Genomic DNA, 26,946 nt, shown 5'->3' with positions numbered 1-26,946 from the left:
CAGGCTGGCCCCTTAACCGCCCTCAGGACCCAGAGACCACCGGCAGCTGGCCCTGGGGTGCACGCCCGTTTCTAGGGAGCCGCCCCCGCGCCTCCCTTCCTCGTTTTGCTCGGCGCTGGGCTCCGAAGCCCGACCTCCGACCGTTCTGGGACCTCGGGAGTCCCCGGAGTCCCACCCGGCTCTTGCCCTGGCAGCCTCGGGGCTTTCTCCCCCCCTCTCCCCTCCCTCATGTTCTGCCCTTGCCCGCGTAGCCCTGGACCGTCTCAACCCTGTCTCTTCCCTCTCAGCCCCACTTCCTTTCTTCTTCCTCCGTTACCCGAACACGCCTTCTCTATCTCTAGCCTCAGTGCTTTTTGGGTCCATTTTCTCTTACTACCCTTCCCCCCTTTTTTGGTTTCTTCTTATTTGCTTCTTCAAAGGTCACTTCCTTCCCCAAGCTTGATCCCTTTCACCTGCTAACTTTGCTCCCGCCCAGTCCCCTCTCTGGGCCCTCAGCCGGGTGTCACCTGATAATCCTTCCCCTCAGGAATGTTACCTGACTTGGGCGCTACCTTCCCTCTTCCCTTGGACGTTTGTCCTTGTGACTGCAGAAATGGGTTCCTGCCCAGTTCCTATAATCGTTGGGTATGACGGTAGTTGGCTTTCCAGTATTTCCCCATCCAGAGAACCTGTCTCTTTGCCCTGTTGCTAATCGGTCTCTTGTCAGGGGATTGGAACTTCTCTCAAGAATATGCCCTTCTTGACTTAAGAGTGGTGATCACCCTCCCCCACGGGGAAGAAGTTGGACTAAAAGTTGGTCCAGAAGTTTTTGAGTACCTGATTACATTGTCTTCTATGCATTTTCATGATAACAATCTCCTCGGCTCTTCCGCTACCTCCTGTGCCCAAGGCTACACTGATAACCTTTTTCCCGACCTGTAGAAGAGTCAGACTTTCTTCAGGTGCCAGTTACTTCCAATCTGAAAGAATACTGGTGTTCATGTAACACCGTGGTATCTTATTATCTTTGCCCACACTGAATCTTGGTTTTTACTCTATCTAGGGAAAGATAGGGGGCGCTGTCCAAGATAGGGCGTCTTGGATCTTAATAACCGTTCCTAACTAGTTTTGTAGTCTTCTCTCCCAGGTAATTCACTCTGCCGCCCCAGTGTCTCTTTCTACTAACCAAATGGTTTCTAACTTTCCCTCTTTCTCTTTTCTCTTATCCCCACCCATTAGCATTCTGATGCAACTCCACAAGTTTGGGAAGAAAACTGAGAAAGTGATGAAAATAGGAAGATAATGTTGCTTTGGGATGTAGAGGGTTGAGCTGTGGAGAGTACTGAACAGATTTAAAATAGTGACTCATCTCTTCCTACCTATTTCCATCAAGACAGGTGTTTCTGGACTGTCCTTTCCAGTGACTATAGGCTGTCAAGTCAGTGCCTGTTTTTATCTGGTGACTATCTTTTTTTCCCCCCAGAAATGTGGGTTTAATAGTAGTGACAACTTTCCCTCACTGGTGATCAAAGCAACATTCTCCCAGGTTTCCTTAGGATAAGCATGACACTCTAGTTAGGGAGCTTTCCTGCTAAGTCTTAAGCTTTAGGGCCCGTATATCTTCTATTTCTGTATCCTTTTGTTTTGCTTTTGTTTCCATGGGTACTATTTGACCTTACTCACCCGAATTCCAGCTATTTTTGCTGATTTATAGTGGCCTTTGTGACTTGCAAATTTTTTCAAATTCTAAATGGAATTTTATGTGTGCTTTTGTTTTACCTAACATGAGTTTCACTAATTTGTGAATTCTGCTAAGTATTTGGGGCTGAAAGGTGAGATACCTGAGGAAATTGAACTTCTTTTCACCTGTTTTTGGAATGTCCATGGAGTCTTGTGTATGCTGAGAGGATTTGGCTCAGAGTTGTTGGTATTTGCTTTAGGGAGGGTGGAGCTGAACCAAGTTCTCTTTTTCTTTCGAGGTGTTTTTCTTAACTCTTAATCTGCTGAATTTTTAGAAAATATGTAACACACACAGGTAGTGAGGAGAATTGCATTCCTGGCTGGGGGTTGGTAGGTTTCCAGGAAAGTAGTGCTGTTTAACCCCTTTATTGCCAACTATACCATACCTCAAGACTTTACCATATTCTTTCTCATTGCTTTTTATGTAAGAACTCTGTGGAAATGAGAGCCGAGGAGGAGCATTGCAATCCACTTCTCTTTGTGTCTGTGTATGTATGTGGGGGTGGGTAGAGTGGGTGAGATTGCTGGTTTGCTTCTGTTACCCATGGCTTAGTTTTCTTGAACTGTAGGCTAAAAGTGAAGTCAAAGGGGTTTCGCCTACTCCACCTTTTCTAGTGTGTGTCCTCGGGAACTCCATTAAGAATACATTTTATAAAACTGCACTCGTTTGGACTGAGTGTGCCTGAAGATTATTTGTTTGCATCTGAGGAGTTACTAATCCCTTTAGCTGCTGTATACCTTTCCAAGCTTATGCGGATTCTAAGTGCAGATCAACTGATGAGAATACAGAACTCACAAGTTACCAAAGATTTGCTCTTTACTCTTTGAGGTAGCTTGTGTGAAAAGGACACAAAGAGCCTAAGTTGAAAAAGCGGTGAGGATCATCTTTTTAAAACATGTTCGAGATGCAAATGTGTGTGGTGAAGCCAGGCTGTCTGGTGTTCTATTCCTTGGTTCTTCAGTCTGTCTCTGGGTGGGCCATGAGCTTATCCCTCGTCCAGCATTATTTCAGTTCCTTTCGGAAGCCCTTAAGACAAAGGAAGATAAAAATGCTAAATGAACAGTGTTTTCTTACTTTTTAGCAGTGATGAGTGTGGGTGTCAGATAGACTGATTTCTGAAATATGTGTAAGGGGAGTAAGTGTAAGCAGGATGTTAGGAGGCTGCAGAGCATTTCTGCATTTTGTAGACTGCATGTCTTCCCGTACAATCAAGGATTGATCTGTTTTAAGAAAGACTATTGCATCTTTATTCAGCTAGGAGCCTAACTTTGTAAAACAAGCTTAATGTGGGATTAGAGACAGTACAAGGTATGTACTTTTAAAAATCTTGTTTATTGTTGGACATCTATGTTAAATTTTTACCATGTTGCAGTTTCTAAAAGCAAAGTGAGAGTGAAAGTACGTTTAGTTGTAGATCCCTGTCCATCCAAAATGAGAGCAAGGATGAAGGATGCTAGGCAGAATTTTAAACAAATATTAGGAAAGGTGAAGATTATAAAAGAAGTAGAGTTGTTCCTGCTTCTTTCCTCTTAAAGATACTAACTTTGATCCAAAAGGTCGCTCAAAACCAAGGAGTATGCAGAGAACTTTATACAAGTCATTTGTGTTTTTTGAAAGTTTATAAACACAGGGATTACATAGTTTGAAAAGAGGGAGGGAAACCTACAGGAATGTTACTGAGAGTTTGAGATGACTGCATGATACCTGAAAGATTTGCTCTCTGCCTGCCTAGTCTTTAAAGACAGAGCCCAAGGATCACTGGATAATGTTATTTTCACTTGTCTCTAAGGAAATCCTCTTCATAGGAGGTGAAACTGAGGGAATGCCTCAGCATTTAAATCTCTTGAGAGAGTTGTTAAATGTTGGGATATTTTTATGAAAAGAGTTGAAAATTTTATGACTTGTTAATTGTTTATTTAAAAAGCTAAGAAAATAGTAACAAGTGAGGAATGATTTAACTTTGTTGATGGGTATACAGGTCAGAATAGACTAATTTTATTCCCTCTGTGGTAAAATCACTTTTTGTTACCCCTGGGGTGCTCAGTGTATTTTGTAAATGGATTGCCAAGTTATTCTTGGAGAGTGTTATATTTTCAGTGAAATGTAATAGAGGCTTAAAAGATAAGGTGTGAATTAGAAGAACAGGTTAATGTTTATTAACAGGAAATACTCGGTATTGTAGAGAAACAGTTTGTACATGCAGGTGGTGTTTTCTATCATTTTGTGTCTCAGTTGAAATCATTCATGACTACCAAAAGCATCCCCATATTCAAACAAACCTTGTGTTTTTATTTATTATGTTGAACCTTCTATTCTTTATCACTTTTATTTGAAAGCAGTAGGGAAAAAATCACCACTTGCTAACCAGCAGAGCACCATTGATTGGTTGTCCCTGATTAGGGTTAGGTGAGACCAGGTGAGACCATGCCAGCCCTCTCTCCCTACCCTGCTGTCTGTCATTCCCTCCCTCTTTGTTTTTTTAATATTGCCCAGCTGCTGTAAGAGCTGATTCTAGCCCTTTGGATATCCAGGCCTTTGGGGAATCAGTAGTAGTAAAAGATGTTGATGCTGAAATTTCTTAAAACTTCAAAGCTAAAATTGAAAAGTAAAGAATATTTTAATCACTATGAACATATCTTATTATCTACCTGCTTTTTTTTTTTTAACAATTTTTCTTTTTTTTCCAAACAATTTTTCTAATCGAAGAACTCTTTTAAGAGAGTAAAGTTATTGAAGGAAAAGGGAAATTGAGACCAGTATTTTAAGGAATTTTACCACTGATTACAGGATAACTCTGGGTTAATCATTGTTCTTTCAGCTTGGAGATTCTTACTTCATTCATTATTAACGCTTGCTATGAATGGTAGTCTTAAAATTTTAGAGTTGGAAGGGCCTTTAAATGTCATCAAGCCCAAACACCCACTCAGTGCAGCAGCAATCCCTTCTTACAGTTGTAGGTAGAAAATTGAATAAATAACCAGCTCAGGAAAAAAGCATAGATTTTGGATTCTACATTTCCTTTAGTAAATTTCAGGATCTTGGAAGAAAGTGATCATGTAAAAGAAAGAGATATGCTAGAAACTCTTGAGACAGAGAGAAAATATTGAAGAAAGTGACTCTGTTGTATAGTTCTGTGACAATTAGGGAGTATCAATTTGTCCTTTAAATAGTTGCTTAAATTTTCTTCCCTCCAAGAAGGGGGATGAGACGGATAAGGGGACACAAGAAAGAATTGTCATAATGAACTGAATTAAGAGAAACACGTTGCATTCGTGTGTGGAAGCCATGTTGTATGGAAGATGGGAAATTTTATCCTTGGCTGTGATTATAAGTGGTCTTTAGGCAGTAGCTGCTTTGGCATTTTGTCAGGGTAGCAGATACAGGTAGAGTTTATGGTGTCCTAGAAGATTTTTCCAGGTTTCTGATTGTGACTTATTCCCTGTTTTAGGAATAATACTGTTTGAAAGCAATAGGATTTTCATTTTCTTTTAAGACTTAGCATACTTTAAGGATCCAGCAGAGATTGATTTATAAACTGTCTTTGATCCTAAAGGTTACAGAAAACCAAGGTAGTAGGCTTATATCTCAGATATAGCTGCTTTTTTAAAACTATGTTAGAACTTGAGGGTCAAGTAAAAAGATAACCCTCACTTCCCCTCTCATCCCCCCGTCCTCCGCCTGCCAAGTAGCTCATACTTTATTTACTTTATTCAGGGTCTTCACCTTTCTGGCTGTTAACCCTAACCATCTTTTTTTATTGGTGTATAAATAACATATAATAAACTGCATATATTTAGCGCACAATTTGTGAAGCCATTACCATCGTCAAGATAATGAATATATCCCACACCCTCAACAGTTCCTTCTGCCTCATTGTAATCTCTCCTTCTCACCCCTCCTTGTGCCCCAATGCTCAGGTAACTAATCACTGATTTGCTTTCTTTAACTGTAGATTGTTTGTATTTTCTAGAAGCTTATATAAATGGTATTATACACAGTATGAATCCTTTCTTTTGGCTTCTTTCAGCATAATGTATTTATGTTAGCTATATTAATAGCTCATTTTTTTTATTACAGAGTAGTATTACATTGTATGGGTTTACCATAATTTATTTTTTTATAATTTTATTTATTTATTTTGGCTGTGCTGGGTCTTCATTGCTGCCCAGGCTTCTCTTTAGTTGTGGTGCACAGGTTTCTCATTGTGGTGCCTTCCCTTGTTGTAGAGCATGGGATCCAGGGTACTCAGGTTTCTGTAGTTGTGGCATCTGGGCTCAATAGTTGTGGCTGCCAGGCTCCAGAGCACAACCTCAGTGGTTGTGGTGCACTGGCTTAGTTGCCCCGCTGAATGTGAGATCTTCCTGGATCATGGATTGAACCTGTGTCTCCTGCATTGGCAGGCAGCTTCTCTACCAGTGAGCTACCAGGGAAGCCCCTACCATAATTTATTTATTTACTATATAGACATTTGAATTGTTTCCAGTTTGGGGGCTTTGATGTTTGGATTGTTTCTAGTTTTGGTTCTTTATTGTTTTGCTGGGAACATTCATGTACAAGTTTTTGTCTGGGCATACGCCTTTATTTTTCTTTTGTAAATACCTAGGAATGGAATGACTCGGCTATATGATACGGCTATGATTAACTTTCCAAGAAATTGCCAAACTGTTTTCCCAAATGGTTGTACCATTTTACAGTTTCACAAGCAGTGTATGGGTTCTGGTTCCTTGTCAGCTCTTTGTATGATCAGTTTTAAATTTTAGCCATCCTGGTGAGTGTGTGAGGGCTTCCCAGGTGACTCAGTGGTAAAGAATCTGCCTGCCAGTACTGGAGATGTGTGTTCCATCCCTGGGTTGGAAAGATACCCTGAAGGAAGAAATGGCAACCCACTCCAGTATTCTTGCCTGGAGAATTCCATGGACGTAGGAGCCTGGCAGGCTGCAGTCCATGGGGTCACAGAGAGCATGCATGCACACATGCACAGTGGGTATACATAGTGTGGACACAGAATTTGTCTGCCATTTCAGTAAGCAAAGGATGTTGTGGCCATAAAGCCATCAGCCACTGTTGGGGTCACTGATGGTGTACCCTGAGGGGAATTCAGGAAGGAGAAAAACAGGTTGCCAGCCACCAAGTCATCAGTCACTGTAGCTGTCCTGACAGTGCACCCTGAGTGGAATTCAGGATGGAGAGAAATAAGATACTGGCCTTAGGTAGTTAAGATGTGTATCAGAGGAATGATTCAGTAAGCCCGTACTCTTCCATCTTCCCATGTACAGAAAAGTGCTGAAATCATTAACTTGGGATAATCTGTTTTGTAATTAGCAATAATCAGTTGATGTGCAACCTCATGTTTTTTTCCCAGCAAAAATTCCTATGTATCCCAGTTCCTTTCTTACATCTTTGGAATGGTCCCTCAGAGCTGTCTGAGAGACTGCCATCCCAGGCTGTAGTCCTCAGTAAGGCCTTTGATTAAAACATAAATTTCAGCTTTTAGATTGTGCATTTTTTTGTTTTTGTTTTTGTTTTTTTTAATCAACAAATGGTATCTCAGTGTGGCTTTTTTTTTTTTTTGGCAGCACCAGGTTTTCATTGCTGTGAGCAGGGGCTACTCTGCTGTGCATGGGCTTCTTGTTGCAGTGGCTTCTCTCGTTGCGGAGCATGAGCTCTGGGCATGTGGGCTCAGTAGCTGCGTCTCATGGGCTCCAGTAATTTTGGCACATGGGCTTATTAGTTGCTCTGAGGCATGCGGAATCTTCCCTGACAAGGGATCGAACACCTCTCCCCTGCACTGGCAGGTGGATTCTTTACCGCTGGACCCCCAGGGAAGTCCTCAGTGTAGCTTTAATTTGCATTTCTTTAATGATGTTGAGCATCTTTTCATGTGTTTACTTGCTCTCTGTATATCTTCCTTGAAGTATCTGTTCAAAAATTTTGCCCACTTAAAACTTTCTATTACAGTCTAAATACAAGTCCTTTGTTGGATATATATTTTACAAATGTTTACTTCCTCCTGTGACTTGCCTTTTCATTTTCTTAACAGTATATTTTGAAGAACAAAAATGTTTAGTTTTGATGAAGACCAATTAATTTTTTCTTTTTAAATTAATTTTTATTGGAGTATAGTTGCTTTATAGTGTTGTTTAGTTTCTGCTGTACAACAAAATGAATCAGCCGTACATATAATATATCTCCTTCTTTTTGGACTGAAGTCCAATGAATTATTTTTGCTTTTTGTATCATATTTCAAAAATCTTTGCTAAAATCACAGTCACTAAGATATTTTTCCTAAAGTTTTAAAGATTTAACTCAAATTCTCCTCTTATCACTGTGGAAATGTGAGTTATATTCCACATGTTCTCTTTGGGGTGTAAATTTTCACCTGTAGACAAGACAGACAGTTTCCAATTCTTTTAGGATTGGGGACCTTTGAGATTCTATTTATCCTGAAAGCATTTGCATCTCTTATGTGGCGTTAGAAACCTTTTGTTTTCCTGTACTCAGTGTGTTACAGGTTGTATAATGCCAATCTTCCTATCTATAAATATTAATGATTGTTCAGCATCTTTATAGATAGGAAGATTACTTCATTGCAGACCGTAAGGACAGGGAGTAATAATAACAGTAAGAGTAACAATAATAATAGCACTTGTCTGTTATACTTACTTAGCCCTAGTGCTGCACTGAAGAGTTCTAGACTCATTATTGATCTACATCAATCTTATAAAATAGGTACTGTTATTATTCCCACTTTATAGGTAATTAAACTGAAACTCAGTGTGATCAAGCAACTTGCTTTAGGTCATAGAACTGGAATTCAAAGCTAGGTCTAGCCGATTAAAAAATAAAACACACACACAAAACCATGTTTTTATTTACTGCATTGTGTTGACAGTTTATAAGTGTCCAGTTTTTTTCACTTGTATAGTGTCAAAGGAATTCACTTGTATAGTGTCAAAGGAATTCTATAGTGTCAGAAAATTTTGATGGTATATCTTTAGAGCCCTTTGACTACTGTGGTTTATTAAAACTGGACTTTCCTTCAGTTCAGTTAGTGGGAAAGAAGTATTGGGTCTAGGTGAACAAAGTGCAGTGGCTAAATACCTAACTGCTTTTTGCATTTAATAATTTAGACTTTAAACCACTGCAGGAATCTTAATTAAATCTTTCTTTTCTTCAGCATGTAAAAGTAGCTGTTATAGTGCATGCAAAAGCTATCTTTCTCCTGGTTATTAAAAAGTTGTCTAAATGTAACCATGTCTCTTTTGTAAATAGAACAGCTCTAACAGCATCACCTGTCAGGAATTACTGTCAAGAGCAACAAGCAGTGGTGACGTGCAGGGAGGAGGAAGCTGCTGCTAGACCCGCTCTCTAGTTGTCTTCTCTGTATGTTAGAACTGGCCCTGAGTGCTCACTTCGGCAGCACATATACTAAAATTGGAATGATACAGAGAAGATTAGCATGGCCCCTGCACAAGGATGACACGCAAATTCGTGAAGCGTTCCATATTTTTTAAGGTCCCTGGACCCCCAGCCCCAGCAGGAGCACAAGAGGAAGAGGGAGTTCCTCAGCTGCCGGGGAGTCCTTGCCCCACCTCCATCCTCCACCACACTGAGAATCTCCCGACCTCCACACAGTTTCCATCCCCAAGGCCCTGAGGAAGGGGAGGGGCTTAGGGAGCCCTGCCTTGTTGTGTAGCCATCAATAAAAGTACCTTATACCCAGGAAAAAAAAAGACTGGCCCTGAAACTCAACCATAAGGACTGCAAATGGGTACCAACTTCAGCGTCTTTCCTGAGTCTGGGAACTGCTGAAGTTTATTCTCTAGACCTAGCAGTTGGTTAATAATTAAGACATTGCCACAGAGGTCCAGGTACCTGGAAACTAGGATTTTCTGTATGATTGGTGGCAAAGAGTAGAGAATACAGTTTCCTTGTTTGTGTGAATCTGCCCTAGATCCAAAAGGTGGAAGATCAAGAAGTCATGTGGTTGACGTAACAGGTTCAGTCCATGCATTTTAAGAGGTTGTAATCTCATCCATGGCTGTAGAAGAATGGACAGGAAAAGCTCAAAGGCCATGAGCATAGGAGTGGGGACCTTTGAGATTCTGTTTGTCCTGAAAGCATTTTTCACTGCGTATGTGGTGGTGGAAACCTTTTGTTTTCCTGTACTACTCAGTGTGCTATAGGCTCTAGCTGTTCAAAAGTTGTAGAAATTCAGAGAATTTAAGGAATTAAGTGGAAAGATTACTGAACTAAGAGTCAGAAGACCTAGGATTCAGAATCTTAGAATGCTGGAGGTGAAAAGGATGGTTAAAAGTTATTTAATTCATATCTCTTATAGATAAAGAAATGTGGGCCTAGAGAAGTGATCTGTCCAAATTTACAGCTAGGACTAGAACCCCCGTCTCTCATTGCCAGTGACATATTCTTTCCATATATTTCTACTTAGTCTGACTCTGCTACTAATTAACCATGTGAACTCTGGGCAAGTGACTCCTCTTTTCTTGGTCTTTTCTTATGAAATGAGAGAATTATTAATAGTGTGAATGATTTCAAAGATCTATACTAATATCCCAAACTCTGCATGAATAATTTAGAATATAGTTGCGGGCAATGCTAGTTAGCTTCATAGAAGATGGGGAACATGATCAGCCCTGGAAATAAATCCAAGGATTGGTAGAGGAGAGGGGGAAGGGGTTTCATGGGGTGGGGAGTGGTGTGAACACAGGCTCAAGTTTGAATGTGTGGCTGTAGTAAAAAGAAATGGCCTGGTTATAGCCATCAAGAGGATAGTGGGAGATGAATCATTTAAAGAAAGCCACTTCATAGAGATTATTTTATCCCTGGGAGGAGCTTTTAGGTTCTCTTTCTGTAGAAACCTATAGAAAGCAGGACTGAAAATTTGCATTTGGTAGCATGTCACGATGCATGTTGATGCAGTTTTTGGCCTTGTGAATATGTGATGGTGAAGAACTTGAATACATTAGTCTTAAGGTTCCAGCAAATCACTTCTGCTGCCAAGATGGAGTTTAGATAGTTGTTTGTTTGATTTCCATTCCTTTTCCATTATAATAATCCAGCTTCTCAAACATCCAGTGATCATTCTAGATTTTAAAAGATGTAACTGTCTTCATCTGGAGTCAAATTGTAGGCTCAGGTAGGAACTGCCATTGAGGGAACAGTCTGAGCCTATCTTTGGGTCTTTTCATTTTCTTCTAAACATACTCCAGCACAGTGCAGTGTAGGTTTTGATCACATGCTAATTTGAAATGTTCTTTAGTCTTTTGTGAAGGCACTATATATGAAGAGAAAGAGAATATGATATTGAGATCTCTTTTGGGGAGGGTGGGTCATACCTCCCATCTAGCTTGTAAGGTATCTAAGATCAGTGATGGAGTTTAGTTCATGTTAGCAATATCCTGTTAACGTATTTTAGTTTTACTGTTAGTCTTCTGAATCTTGGGATTACTTTCAAGGTTCTCCATTTCTGTGATCTAATGACAGTTTTGAAAACATAAGTCCTCTCACCAAGGTGACGGTAAGGCAAAGAGAATCACTGATATGACTATACCAGACCAGAAGAACTCTGTTGAGAAAAGATTTTAATTTTCTCTAGAGATAGTATCTTAAGTTTTTGTCTTGTGTTTAATGAAGGGACATGTCTATAGGATTAAAAATCTCAGCATTATTTCACACAGAACAGGGCTGCCAACTTTTGTCATTATAAATGAGAGCAGTATTTGTCCCAATCGTCTTGGGATTGATAACATACATTTGGGGCTTCCCTGGTAGCTCAGATGGTGAAGAATCTGCCTGCGATGGAGGAGACCCGGGTTTGATCCTAGGGTCTTTAACATACAGTTAAAGTGAACAATTGCTAAGTCCCTGTGGTACTGAATCTGTTAGTACAGTAGTCTTTCATAGCTTTACATAGAATATTAAATTAAAGGTCACATAGAATAAAGAAGATAAAGATGAGTCTTCAAGTCCCTGGGATATGTCTGGATCTCCACGAAAAATGCTGCTGGCAGTAAGATTGCCTTTGTTTTTTCTCCAAAGTCACATATTTCTGCCTATAGCAATGGAGTTCCTTCAGTTCCTTCATTTGGCCTTAGAAGCTAAGTTGTTTTGGACTCTTCTAAAGTTATTTCATCTTGCTTTCATGGGGCCTAAAGAGATATTTTTAGTTTTGTTAGTTTTTGTGAAAGATATGTGTCAGGCTCCCCAGTCATAGAGGTTTCTAGTGATTTCTTGATTCTGGTATTTTAAAAAGATGGGAGTTGGCCTTAGTTGGCAGCTCTTTGCATCCGTCAGGGTTTGTTCGTTACTTACTTCTAGGCCCATGGGTGACGTCTGTTTCCTGTGATTGAAACCACAAGAAGTGGTGAGAAGCCACTGTAGGATATGTCCTATTCAGCAAGCAACAGGCATTGGGCTGCCCTCAAAAGAGCAGTAGTAACTAAGCACTGCTTTTAAGGGTCCCTGAAGAGACCCTAGACATGATCTGACCCAGCCTCCTCATCTTAACATGAGAAGGCCACTGAGGCCTAGAGGTATGAAGTTGCCCAAGGTCATGTAATTAGGTGAGTTAGCTTTTAGACTCCACTAACTGCTCATTATTCTTTCTCATATTGCATTTTGTAACTAAAGTTTATTAACTGTGCCCTGCCAGAGTGTTTCCTTAAGCAAAGTACTACTGGAAAAGAGTAAATGCTCATGGGCATTTTGAATATGAAGATTGGTTGATGTTGCTTTGCCTTTAGAGGCTGTGCTATGATTTTTTATACTTTTCTTTTGAAATGACTTTTACATACATTTTCAAAATAGCAAAGTCTAAGAACCCTCAATTTTTTAATTTTTATTTCACTTAGTATTTGAACATTTTAGTCATTATCTTTATGCACAGATATTTTTTACAATATTGCAATTACAGTTTTTACATGTTTTCTTCTTGTAAAACAGTGTCATAAACATTTTTTAGCTTTTTCATCTTTGAAAATTACTACTTTTTGAAGTGGAAATTTGTTTTTCCTAGCCACACCACATGGCTTGTGGGATCTTAGTTCCCCCCACCAGGAATCAAACCTGGGCACCCAGCAGTGAAAGCAGAGTCCTAACCACTAGACAGCCGGGAAATTCCTTGGAAATGTATTTTCATTATAAAAGTGATTTTCATTATTCTCATTTTCTAAGAGAATATAGATGTGTATAAAAATGAAGTAAAACAATCCCCTCTCTTGTTTTCCAGAAATCATACTTATTTTTCAATAATTAGATCCAAAGAAAAAAATACATATTAATATATGGAAGTCTCTTTGGAGTCCGAGTACTTTGGCATGAAATTCTGTAATGTGTTTGCGTTAGAACATAGTTCCACACAAGTACAGGTGCTGGAAGTATTAGAAAGTTCTTGTTTTAACTCTCGATTATACCAATATTTCTCATTACAGAGGAGTAATGAGATTTCACCTCATGCTGTCTCCCTACTCCCTTGCCCAAATTTTCGCAAAATCTTAGTTCTAGATTTCTAACAGGCCAGTAAATGTTTGCTGTGGTTTTGTAAGATCAAGTTTGGCTTTTTCAGTAGTAGTATAATTTTTGGATCAGTTAAGCTATTGTCAGTAGGCCCTGATGACTTCTATCCTCACATCATTCAGGAATGATGTGAGGATAAAAGAAAAGAGGTGTAACCATCATTTAGAAATGAAGGGTTTGGAATGGTGTTTAACACAAGGTGGCCTCACACTCAGGGCCTGTGTGTGGCAACAGTGTCAGCTGCAGGAGCTTCCTGTCTGCGGGCCTTTGGGTGTGTCAGTCACAGGCTCACCCATGAGGAAGGGTAGACGTTCTGCTTCTCACATCACAACATGGGAGGAGAAGACCGTTGCTACGGAGATTGGGAAACAGCATTCCTGAGTCATTGACTGTTTCCAAATGAATGAACAACACCCCTTTTTTCCTTAGCTTCTCTCAGCTAAGGCAGTAAAGAGATCTAATAAGAAAGTAAAGAACAAGTATCAGTATTTGGATCTTGAGAAATATGTCAAAACTTTGGAAAAGTAGGTTAACATTATTTATTGCTTTCTATTTATGTATTTGGAAGTTTTATTAGAACCTTCAGATGTTTGAAAGAGAGGAAGCTTTACTTACTCTGTTCTCTCACACAAATGACAGACTCTGTGTGCACCTCCTTCCTGACAGCAGAGGAGATGGGCGTGTCTGCCACACCATGTGACACATTGGTCAGAAACTCAGCTCAGCTCAGTCGTGTCCGACTCTTTGTGATCCCATGGACTGCAGCACACCAGGCCTACGTGTCCATCACCAACTCCCGGAGTTTACTCAAACTCATGTCCATTGAGTCGGTGATGCCATCCAACCGTCTCATCCTCTATCGTCCCCTTCTCCCGCCTTCAATCTTTCCTAGCATCAGAGTCTTTCTAAATGAGTCAGTTCTTTGTATCAAGTGGCCAAAGTATAGGAGTTTCAGTTTCGGCATCATTCCTTCCAATGAATATTCAGGATCGATTTCCTTTAGGATGGACTGGTTGGATCTCCTTGCAGTCCAGGGGACTCTCAAGAGTCTTCTCCAACACCACAGTTCAAAAGCATCAATTCGGGCTTCCCTGGTGGCTCAGAGGTTAAAGCGTCTGCCTGCAATGTGGGAGACCTGGGTTTGATCCCTGGCTTGGGAAGAGCCCCTGGAGAAGGAAATGGCAACCCACTCCAGTATTCTTGCCTGGAGAATCCCATGGATGGAGGAGCTTGGTGGGCTACAGTCCACGGGGTCGCAAAGACTTGGACACAACTGAGCGACTTAACTAACTAACCACTCCAGTATTCTGGCCTGGAGAATTCCATGGACTGTATAGTCTTCAGTTCATGGGGTCATAGAGTCAGGCACGACTGAGTGACTTTCACAAAAAAATAAATAAATAAAATTTAAAAAAACCAAAAGCATCAATTCTTTGGCACTCAGCTTTCTGTATAGTCCAACTCTCACATCCATACATGACTACTGGAAAAACCATAGCCTTGACTAAACAGTAGGAAACTAGGGCTTTAGAACCTGAGTACTTGCTTTATTGGCAGCTTGCTTTCACAACCCCTGAGTTCTTTGTAGTGCAAGGGGGTGGCAGTTTGTTTTGGATGGACGTAGGGGAAGAATGCAATGTTCCCAGTCTGGTTTCCACCTGTTCTGCTGGGCTGGAAGAGTGAAACCTGAGTGGACTGTCCTTCCTGGAGGCTATCAGCTATCTAGGATGCAGGCTCTGCCAGTCCCAGGCTTCAGGATGAGCTAAGCTGGAGGCAAAAGTTTACCTTCTCCTTTTCTTCAAGAGACTTGCCTTGTTGGACAACTAGAGAACTATTAGAATATACTGGACCTATCTGTCAGAGGATTGATTCTAATATTAATATAGTTTTCCCCCTCATTTTAATAATAGTTGGGAAATGTTTATTGGAAAGCAGACTCTCATCAGTTTTAGATGGTTATGAGGGAAATTGAGTTTGTTGCTTTAATTTCTAAGTAAATTGCTTCCAGTTTATAAGTAAATTAATGAAAAAGGGAATGGAATATAGGTACCTAATGTTCTTTATATGGCATTTCTCACTTGTGCTTCACATAGGCTACTGCTTAGAATCTTTCCAGGCTCCCTGGTTTGTATCAGGAAACATACTGATTCTGGAAGGCAGGGGTAGACTGAAAGAAGTCTTTTAATTAGGAATGAAAGATTTGGACTCCTCTCTACTGTGTTTCCTTTGTTGTCTCTTGCATGAATTCTGACAATACTGAGTTTAACTGTGGGGCTGCCCAGGCAGTGTGGAACTAAGTGGATAAGCTGCTACAGTCTTTCTTAACCTTTAGCACATTTTCCTTAGCAGTCACGGAGAATGGGAGTGTGCCATCTCATTCCTGGGGTCTGCTAGATAATCTTCAGTTTTCTTTCCCTGAGACACATTTAACTTTATAAAGGTAAATTAGCTTTATAGTTCATGTTTTTCAGTTTCTCGTCATTTTTTGCTTCTCTTCTGTAGACTTCCTTTCCTCAGATATACCCTTTTCCTTTGATTTTCTTTTTCCAAGTGGGTACTTCAGTTCTACACAACTCCTGTTGAGTCTTTTGGCACCAGAAAGTAATGATGTCACAATCTAGTTTGTTTCTCTGTAAATGGTCAATGAGGTATTGACTCATTCAGTGCCATCTTTGGGCCATGATTTGAAAATGGAAGGGAAGGTTTCCTACATTGGAAGGTATCCATTATTTCCTTCTCTCTAGTTCTAATTGACTTCTTTATAAGGAGTGGGAATTGAAGGGAGTTTCATTGGTTCCATCATCATAAATTATATACCTTTTACAAAGCACTTTGCGAAACAAAGTGCTTTACATCTATTTTATTATTCTTCACAGAAGCCCTGTGAGACAACATAGTCCTAAAGATAGGAAGACTGAAATTGTGATGGATAAAAAGAAAAACTTACATTATCTTTTCTGTCCTTTAGTGGAAACATAGCAAATCTTGTGGCAAAGCTGGAATGGGATTCTTTGGTAACTGAATTCAGGTTTTTGTTAACGATCATCCATTGCCTCGCTATCCTAAGAAACAATGTCAGTCCTGTACTAAAATAAAAAAATTGAATCAGAGCCAGACCTTTCTCTCTGTTCACTTTGATTCTGAGTGACAGATACCTTACCTGTTCCTTCCTGGGTAGGTGTATTAGGACTTGGAAGGAAACTATTGTTGGCTACGGTGAGACTTATTTCCCATTTTACCCATAGGTAGCCTATGTCTTTGTTTCTTTGTTGTTGTTTAGTCACTCCATCCTGTTTGACCTCCTGGACTGTAGTCTGCCAGGCTCCTCTGTCCACAGAATTTCCCAAGCAAGAATACTGGAATGGGTTCCTATTTCCTTCTCCACTCAGGGTCCCCTGGCCTTATTCATAGGGAAAGACATCATTCTCAAAAGTTTTGTCTGAGCTGTCTACAACAATCGTAAGGTACTGTCATAAACCTTGACTTGAAACTTTTCCTTTGTTTGTTCATTTCAATAAAGTAATGAATGAATTAATATACTGGACTTAGAATGATGCTCCTAAATCTAGAGTGATGATAATTTTTAAAATGTTTATTAACTATTAGACGTGTGAAATGGCAAGAATACACAGAAGAACTATACAGAAAAGATCTTCACGACCCAGATAATCACGATGGTGTGATCACTCACCTAGAGCCAGATATCCTGGAATGTGAAGTCAAGTGGGCCTTAGGAAGCATCACTACGAACAAGCTAGTGGAGGTGATGGAATTCTAGTTGAGCTATTTCAAATCCTAAAAGATGATGCTATGAAAGTGCTGTACTCAGTATACCAGCAAATCTGGAAAACTCAGCAGTGGCCACAGGACTGGAAAAGGTCAGTATTCATTCCAATCCCAAAGAAAGGCAATGCCGAAGAATGTTCAAACTACCACACAATAACACTCATCTCAAATGCTAGCAAAGTAATGCTCAAAATTCTCCAAGCCAGGCTTCAACAGTACATGAACTGTGAACTTCCAGATGTTCAAGCTGGTTTTAGAAAAGGCAGAGGAACCAGAGATCAAATTGCAACATCCGCTTTATTGACTATGCCAAAGCCTTTGACTGTGTGGATCACAATAAACTGTGGAAAATTCTGAAAGAGATGGGAATATCAGACCACCTGACCTGCCTCTTGAGAAATCTGTATGCAGGTCAGGAAGCAACAGTTAGAACTGGACATGGAACAACAGACTGGTTCCAAATAGGAAAAGGAGTACGTCAAGGCTGTATATTGTCACCCTGCTTATTTAACTTATATGCAGAGTACATCATGAGAAACACTGGGCTGGATGAAGCACAAGTTGGAATCAAGATTGCCGGGAGAAATATCAATAACCTCAGATATGCAGATGACACCACCCTTATGGCAGAAAGTGAAGAACTTTAGTTCTTGATGAGCCTCTTGATGAAAGTGGAAGAGGAGAGTGAAAAAGTTGGCTTAAAGCTCAACGTTCAGAAAACTAAGATCATGGCATCCAATCCCATCACTTCGTGGCAAATACATGGGGAAACAGTGGAAACAGTGGCAGACTTTATTTTGGGCGGTTCCAAAATCACTGCAGATGATGACTGCAGCCATGAAATTAAAAGATACTTACTCCTTGGAAGAAAAGTTATGACCAACCTAGATAGCATGTTAAAAAGCAGAGACATTACTTTGCTAACAAAGGTCTGTCTAGTCAAGGCTATGGTTTTTCCAGTAGTCATGTATGGATGTGAGAGTTGGACTATAAAGAAAGCTGAATGCCAAAGAATTGATGGTTTTGAACTATGGTGTTGGAGAAGACTCTTGAGAGTCCCTTGGACTGCAAGGAGATCCAACTAGTCCATCCTAAAGGAAATGGATCCTGAATATTCATCGGAAGGACTGATGCTGAAGCTGAAACTCCAGTACTTGGCCACCTGATGCAAAGAACTGACTCATTTGAAAAGACCCTGATGCTGAGAAAGATTGAAGGCAGGAGGAGAAGGGGATGACAGAGGTTGAGCTGGTTGGATGGCATCACCGACTCAATGGACATGAGTTTGAGTAAACTCCGGGAGTTGGTGATGGACAGCTAGGCCTGGCGTGCTGCAGTCCATGGGGTCGCAAAGAGTCGGACATGACTGAGCGACTGAACTGAACTGAGACATGTCAAATGAACCAAATGTGGGTTTCTGCCCCCAAGCAACTTACAGTTCGGTCCACAAAAACAGCTACAATAAACGGTCTGAAGAAGGACCTGATATAAAAGTATTTAGAGCCTGGTTTGACTGAGTCCTTTAGATCTTTCTGTGGCATGACTTACTATGGCTAAGTATACAATTTATAGATGAGGAATAACTGTTTCCTTTCGACATTTTGTAGGAGTGCTTTGTCAACTAGTACAGTCTTCATGTGTATGTTTTTCTAGAAGTTTTTCTGTAGTAATAAGAGCATGATTATTTTTATAGAATGTTCTCATTACTACATTTTATGACCTTAATGGTTCCTAAGGAGGCCTGGTGTGCTGCAGTCCGTGGGGTCGCGAAGAGTCAGACACGACTGTGCGACTGAACTGAATTGTTCCTGGAAGTATGTCTGGTTTTGTTTTGTTTTTAATAAATAGGGTAACTGAAGCATGAAGAATTAATGTGATTCACTCAGAATCACACTTGCAGTGTTTAGGATGCTAGAAGTAAAAAATAGGACTCATGATCTTTTTCCTTTAGCTAAAGTTCTAGATAAATTTTGTCAGTTTGCTTAACGTTTTGGTTGCCTGCTTTAACATGACAAACTCAATAGCTTAAAATAAAACCCACTTGTTAGCTCATAGTTATCTTGGTCAGAGTCCATCATGGGTCGTGCGGCTGTGGTCTCAGTGTCACAGGGTTGAAATCAAGGTGTCAGCCCGGCCAGTCCTCATCTGTAGTTGCTGGAGGAAAGCCTTCCAAGCGCATTCAGGTTGGAAGAATTCAGTCTCTTGCAGCGGTAGGACTGAGGTCCCTGTTTCTTCATTGACTCTTAGTTCTAGAGGCTGCCTGTAATCCCTGCCGTTTGGCCTCTTTGGCTCAGACCAGAAGTGGCATGTTGAACCTTGTATTTCTCACTCCTCACCCTAGATTTAAAGGACTTGTGTAATTAGGTCAGACCCACACAGATAATTTCTCCTTAAAAGTCTGTCCTTGGGGATTCTCCTGGCAAGACTACTGGAATGGGTTGCCATGTCCTCCTCCAGGGGATCTTTCCAACCCAGGGATGGAACCCAGGTGTCCAGCATTGCAGGCGGATTATTTTTACTGACTGACCCACCAGGGAAGCCCTCTTAAAAGTCAGTTGTGGCAAGTAATATAACCTAATCACAAGAGTGATAGCCTATCATATTTACAGTTTTGATAATTATACAGGTTATGTACCTCAGGCTAGAAATCTTGAGGGAGGTCCTAGAATTCTTCCTACCACACTAAACATTTCCCTCACTCTGAATTAGCCCATGAGCAGGTGTGGATGTCAGAAGAGGGAGAGCTGGGAATTAAGTATATTGAGGCAGTGAACTGCATTGTGATTGTGGGTTTTATGAGAAAAACCTGTAGTTCCCAGGAATCCTCCTAAGAATCATCACAGAGTAGGGGCCAAGGGGCATTCAGCTGTGGTGTTTTCCCTTAGCCAAGAGCTCAGATATAGTTGTTCCGGATAAGGTAGCCTGAACAAAATCTTTAGAAGGTACTAAAATATGGTCTTGCTCTTGTAGGCTTATATTACCCCTGTGCTAGCCACATGGTTCATGAGGTAATTGCTCATGATTAACTGTTCTTGCGAAGCACATTGGTAGAAATTAGAAACACTCTTTGCTGTGTAATGTACTCTGTGATCAGAATAATGTTTAATCATATTCTCTTATTAGATCTCTGCTTACCTCTCTTCTGCTATGGACACTACCTAATTACCTTTTGTTTGGCTACATGAGAGACTATCCTTCATTGAGAATTCCCTTTTTGTGACTGGAGGGAAAAGTTAAAGATTCAGGGAATTGGGTTAGAAGTGAATCAGTGCCTTGGATGAATTTTCTTATATCCTTTAATCTATAATAAGGCCAATTCTGTTACTAGGCAAACAGAGGGAACCTCTGTCCAAAAGACTGGCAAATTTAGTCCAGTCAACCCACTTTTAAAAAGCTCAAGTATTAATAGATTTGGCTACCACCACCACCACAACAAATCCAGTTATAGAAAAGGAGTTTTAGATTTCATTTGCATTTATTATGATACTAATTGATCAGGGTATGCTTCAAACTCATTCAGTCATCAATTTAATTAGTCTAGCCTCACAGGGCATACTTTGGGATCTTGACTTTAATTTTTGGTTTCTTTGAGAAACCAAACTGTAAAGTGTCTAGGAAGTTTCTTGTTTCCTATAGATGGTAACCAAAAGATTTATCTTACCACATATTACATTAGGATGTGGTAACTGAGTCAGAGCTTTGAATTACACTCTGGAAGGAGTGAGTGAGGGGACAGCTTTTCATTTTTATTTTGATTGATGGTCTTAATGCAGAGCAGTGCCCAGCCAAATATGTTTATTTTGATGCTATTACTTTGATGCAGTGCACCTTTGAGCAATTTGTGTTAATTTAAGTAAGATTTGATAATACTGAGAATCTTTCAGAGAAATTGAATTTTTATTAAATGCAGTTTAAGCTCTTTTCCTGTACCAACTAACGACCTTCAGAAATTTATTTGCTCATTTAATTCTATTGAACAAAAAATTCCTATCGAATAAATTGTTATTCTGCCCCTTAAAAAACATTTTGTGCTTCTATCAATAATTGTTTGCATATAAATGAAAGGTTATTATAAAAATTGAGTTACCAGAAAAAATCTAGACTATGTTTAAGTGACAGTATTGCCACTGTGAGATCGAGGCTCCCAGGAGAAAATAAACAGTACTATCTTGGAGGCACAGTCTGACCTTAGATTCCCCGATTGCTTACAAGGCCTCCTTCTGAGGGTGTCAGTGGCCAAGCCATGGGGTGTGAGGGTCAGCGTACAAACCTGAAGTCTCTGCTCTGGGAGTCTCCTTTACCTCGCAGATGATAGGTCTCCTGTTGCCTGTAGTTCAGGTCTGTCACTTTCTTGGTTTGCTCCCTTATTTTGGTAGAGTGTATCCTACAGTTGCTTCCTAAGGTGCACTTGGATACATTTCCTGAAGACTTTTAATGTCTGAAAAATGTCTATTCTGAACTCACATTTGATTAATAATTTGGGTATAGAATTCTAAGTTAGAAAATTGTTTTTATATTTTATTTTATTTTTTTATATTTTAAACTGCCTTTTTTGTTGTTTAGCTTTTTGTATATATTAGTAGTTAAGAAATTCAAAGCTTCTCTGATTCCTTTGACCAATTTTCCTCCCTTCTTTTTCTCTCACACCTCCCCCTGCCCACCCCCTCCCACCCCCCCACCCCCCCCGCTGTGTGGCATTTGGGATCTTAGTTCCCGTACCAGGGATCAAACTTGCACTACTTTGCAGTGAAAGCATGAAGTCTCAACCACTGGATAGCAAGGGGAAGTTCCCCTTCTTTCAAGTTGTAAAATTTTGTTTTCCTAGTGTTTTGGAATTTCACCATGATATGCCTTTGTGTGGTGATCTGTCTGTTGTGATGGAGACATCCTTCAGTCCTGGGAAATATTTTTCTACATTAATGTGTAGTTGATTTACAATGTTGTGTAAGTTTCTGCTGCACAGCAAAGTGATTCAGATATACACATGTGTGCATTCTTTTTTTATATTTTTTTTTCAATTATGGTTTATGCATGTTACTGCAAATAGCATTATTTCATTTTTTTATTGCCGTGTAATATTCCATTGTATATATGAACCGTATCTTCTTTATTCATCTGATGATGGACTTTTGGGTTGTTGCCTTGTCTTGGCTATTGTGATCAGTGCTGTTTATGAACATAGGGGTGCATGTATCTTTTTAAATTACAGTTTTCTGCATATATGCCCAGGGGTGGGATTGCTGGATCATATGGCAACTCTGTTTTTAGTCTTTTGAGGAACCTCCATCCAGACTGTTTTCCATAGTGGCTGTACCAGCTTACATTCAGTGCTAGGAAATATTCTTGAATTATTTCCCTGATAGCTTGCTCCTCTGTTTTCTCCTGTTGTTTGGGTATTATACTTGCCAAACTGATCTAATTTTCTTATCTTTACTCTCAGTTTCCCATCTCTGTCTTTTTCCTCTACTTTGGGGAGATTTCTTCAAGTTCTTATCTTTCAGCCTTTCTTGAGTTTTCTGCTAAGTTTCTGTTTTCATGGGTTCAACTTCTAAGGGTTCTTTTTTCTCTGAATATTTCTGTTTAAAATGGCATTATGAGGACTTCCTAGGCTCCAGTGGGCTTCCCTGGTATCTCAACTGGTAAAGAATCCACCTGCAATGCAGGAGACCTCGGTTCAATTCCTGGGTCAGGAAGATCCACTGGAGAAGGGATAGGCTACCCACTCCAGTGTTCTGGCCTGGAGAATTCCACGGACTGTATATTCCACAAAGAGTCGGACACAAGTGAGCGACTTTCACTTAGGCTCCAGTGGTTAATAGACTCCATGCTTCCACAATGGGGCACAGTTCGATCCCTGATCAGGGAACTAAGCTCTTGCATGCTGCATTGAGTGGCCAAAAAATTTAAAAAAAACAAACACAAAAAACGGCATTATGTCCTCTCTTATAGATATTAATTTTTTTCTATTCTCTTTTCTTGCATTGTCTCTATATAAGGAATTGCTTTTTCCCTCTCTCACATTTGTATTTTTCCTTATGTGTTTAATAATCCTTGGTTGTCTGTTCATATTTAAGAATGAGGGACTGAAAAATTCATTGGAAACTGGATCCATGGGTAGAGCTTGTTAGCTGTGCAGTTTATTGTAGGCTTGCCCTGTTCAATATAAATATAATGTGAGTCACATATGTAATTGTAGGTTTTACAGTAGCCACAGAAAAAGGCAAAAAGAAAAAAAAAGGAAAAGAATCATGTGAAATTAACTTTAATAATGTTTTTTAACCTTGTATATCTAAAATAGTTTTAATGTGTAATAGATATATATTGATTGTTAATGATGTTTTTACCTTGTTTTTTATATGAAGTTATTGAACTGCAGTTTGTTTTATATCTTACAGCACATCTCAATTTGAATGCTAAATTTTTATGGATATACTTGATGTGTATTTAGATTTCATAAAATTTACAAGTGAAAGGTAGATTCACATACCTAGCATATTCCAAACATACTTAAGTTTAACAATAACATACTAGTTTTTAATTTTAAATTTTTTAAAAATTAAATAAAATTTAAAATTCCTGTTTCAGTTGCACTAGGCACATTAGAAATGCTCAGTGGTGAACAAGATAGAAAACCCAGAGATAAACCTATGCACCTATGGGCACCTTATCTTTAACAAAGGAGGCAAGAATATACAATGGAGAAAAAACAGCCTCTTCAATAAGTGGTGCTGGGAAAACTGGACAACTATATGTAAATGAGTAAAACTAGAATACTTCCTAACACTATACACAAAAGTAAACTCAAAATGGATTAAAGACTTAAATGAAGGCCAGAAACTATAAAGCTTTTAGAGGAAAACAAAGACAGTACACTCTTTGACATAGACCACAGCAAGATCCTCTTTGACCCACCTCCTAGAGTAATGGAAATAAAAATAAACAAGTGGGACTTAATTAAACTTAAAAGCTTTTGCACAGCAAAGGAAACAATAAACAAGATTAAAAGACAACTCTCAGAATGGGAGAAAATAGTTGCAAACAACTGGCAAAGGATTAATCTCCAGCATATATAAACAGCTCATATAGCTCAACAATCAGGAAAACAACCCAATCAAAAAATGGGCAGAATACCTAAGCAGACATTTCTCCAAAGAAGACATACAGATGGCTAATAAACACATGAAAAGATGCTCAACATTGCTCATTATTAGAGACAAGCAAATCAAAACTACAATGAGGTATCACTTTACACCAGTCAGAATGGCCATCATCAAAAAATGTACAAGCAATAAGTGCTGGAGAGGGCGTGGAGAAAAGGGAGCGCTCTCGCACTGTTGGTGGGAATGTGTGTGTCTGTTGGTCGTGCCTTCTCTTTGCAACCCCATGGACTTCTCCAGGGTATTCCCTTCTCCAGGAGATCGTTCCAAACCAGGGATCAAATCCAGGTCTGCCACATTGCAGGGAGATTCTTTACCATCTGAGCCACCAGGAAAGCATGGAAACATACAGCGCCATATATAAAATAAATAGCCAGTGGGAGTTTGCTGGATGAAGCAGGGAACCCAAAGCTAGTGCTCTGTGGGTGCCTAGAGGGGTGGGATGGGGAGGGAGGTGGGAAGAAGGTTCAAGAGGGAGACGACATCTGTATGTCTCTGGCTGATTCATGTTTGTGTGTGACGGAAACCATCACAATATTGTAAAGTAATTATCCTTCAATTAAAAATAAAATAAATGCTTAGTCGTTACTTGTGGCTGGTAGCTACCATATTGGACGGCATAGCTCTACGGTGACCTGTTTGGACTATGTCAGTAGTATAAGGTTGTTTTTTAGTTCCCCAGAGAAGGCTCTTCCAACCTTCTGCCTCAAGGGTAAGGATTTTGGGGTGCTGGAGTCCTGAGAAACTAGAAAGGGGAAGGTGCTGGGTGTCTCAGTATATAGAGTACGCATAGATTAACTTACTTGTCTTTTTGGTATAGGATTTCTGCCCACAGCTGTGCCTGGCATCCCCCGAGCCAGAGATCTGTGTTTTACCCTCTTCTAAGAATAAATTTACAGATTTATGCTGGAGTAAGGGAGGGTAGTCTCCTGATGGCATGAGGGGAGGGGCTTTGGGGATAACAGGAGGATCTATAGGTCCAACTGCTTCTTTACGTGAAAAAGGAAAAGTGAAAGTCGCTCAGTTGTGTCTGACTCTCTGCGACCCCATGGACTATACAGTCCATGGAATTCTCCAGGCCAGAATACTGGAGTGGGTAGCCTTTCCCTTCCCCAGGAAATCTTCCCAACCCAGGGATCAAACCCAGGTCTCACGAATTTCAGGCGGATTCTTTACCAGCTGAGCCACAAGGGAAGCCCAAGAATACTGAAATGGGTAGCCTATCCCTTCTCCAGCGGATCTTCCTGACCCAGGAATCGAACCAGGTTCTCCTGCATTGCAGGCGGATTCTTTTCCAACTGAGCTATGTAACTGCTTTTTAAACAGCCTTTAAACCAATCTTATTTTTGGCCCCCCTCTCCTCCAGCTGCTCATTTCTGTAAGTATTATACCTGGTGCTGCTAATTCCTGAGCCTGTTGAGGATTCTTAAGTACAGTCTGGATAGTTACTAGCTTTTCCTTCATCAGGTTTAGGGCTCATTTTTCTTAGATCTGTTGAGTCTCAGTCCCAGCTTCAAAAGTTGGTTATAACTACGCTTTTCTTGTTTTTCCCAACCTTGTAGGCTCCTTCCTTTTTTTTTTTTTCTAAAAATTCCTTTTCTGTACATGTAGAAATATTTCAAAAAGGGGGGAAATTTAATTCAGTTTACTGTCTTTTACCTGTATGTCCCTATTAATTTGTATTCATGAGCAGATTTTGATATGTTAAAAATTTTTCATTCTGTATTTATGCTTCCTTCAGTATCTGTATTTGTAGTTAAAGGTTTTAGTATACAGCTTCAGTAGAAGACTCGGTAGGAGGGACAGGAAGATGAAGTATTTAGTGCAGTAAGGGTTCGTAGTTTGAAGGCAGAAAATAATTGATAGCAAACAAGGGAAAAGATGAGCATAGAGGCATATAGAAATAGGTGGGATCATTAGAGATCATCAGAAAGCTTGAACTTCTGGGGCATAATGCATAAGTACACGTCCAGTAGCATTTATCTTCTAGGACTCCACTATTTTTAGTCATTCTTACTTTTCATGAACTAGGAACCTCTTGTTACCTATCTCAGAGAATCCACAAAGCATATTATGTATCTTAGAAAATTCACAAAACAGTTAATGATACAATTAGGAAAAAAGCCTCACAAAACTTACCATTTGTAAACTGTAAGATCCTTAAGGAAAACACATGTAGCATTAAATAAGTAAATTAATACACCCTCAATATACTGTAGCAGCAGGTTCTATTTCAGTAATAGAGCTGAGCCTACAATTTGGGTGTTCTATTGGGTTCTGAAACAGAATTTTGCCTGTACTGTGATTCACTTTGCTGGTAGATGCTGCCCTCTGTTGGGAGTAGTTGAGAAATACATGGATCAGTTCTGCTGTCCTTACTCAAATCGAGCACTAAAACATGGATACTTTTTTTTAAAGGAATTAATCTGTTTCTAATGATTCACCAAGGAAACCTAAGGAGACTGGTTTTTTCCTTTTTAAGAAAACAGATTTTTTGTGTGTATGTCTAAAGGCAACAGTGGGCATTAAATGGGAACAAGACAAGAATTTGGGGAATGCAAAGGTTTAGGGCTATCTGGAGACCAGAGTTCCATACCCAGCTTGCCCTTATATGACCTCAGTGATTTACTCCATCTGTGTGGGCTTCAGTTTCTTCACCGATGAAATGAAAAGGTGGAACAGATCTCCAGGGATTGGTATTTTAGGAGAGCAGCCCCAAATTATGGTATTTGTTCATAGGAGATACAA

At 39.9% G+C, this 26,946-nt stretch overlaps 1 protein-coding gene and 1 non-coding gene across 2 annotated transcripts in view; both read left to right on the top strand.

The window, feature by feature from the left end:
* The window catches only part of LOC133062492 (protein diaphanous homolog 1-like), a 45,157-nt gene that overhangs the window by 225 nt on the left and 17,986 nt on the right, over positions 1-26,946 (top strand). The window lies entirely within an intron of this gene.
* On the top strand, positions 9,125-9,231 carry LOC133062936 (U6 spliceosomal RNA). The gene has a single exon (XR_009694256.1). It is a non-coding gene; the product is annotated as a U6 spliceosomal RNA (small nuclear RNA).

This window comes from Dama dama, chromosome 9 (genome assembly GCF_033118175.1).
Source record: "Dama dama isolate Ldn47 chromosome 9, ASM3311817v1, whole genome shotgun sequence".
NCBI lineage: Eukaryota > Metazoa > Chordata > Mammalia > Artiodactyla > Cervidae > Dama > Dama dama.
Note: the sequence above shows the minus strand (reverse complement) of the source record. Positions and strands in the feature narration are given on the sequence as shown.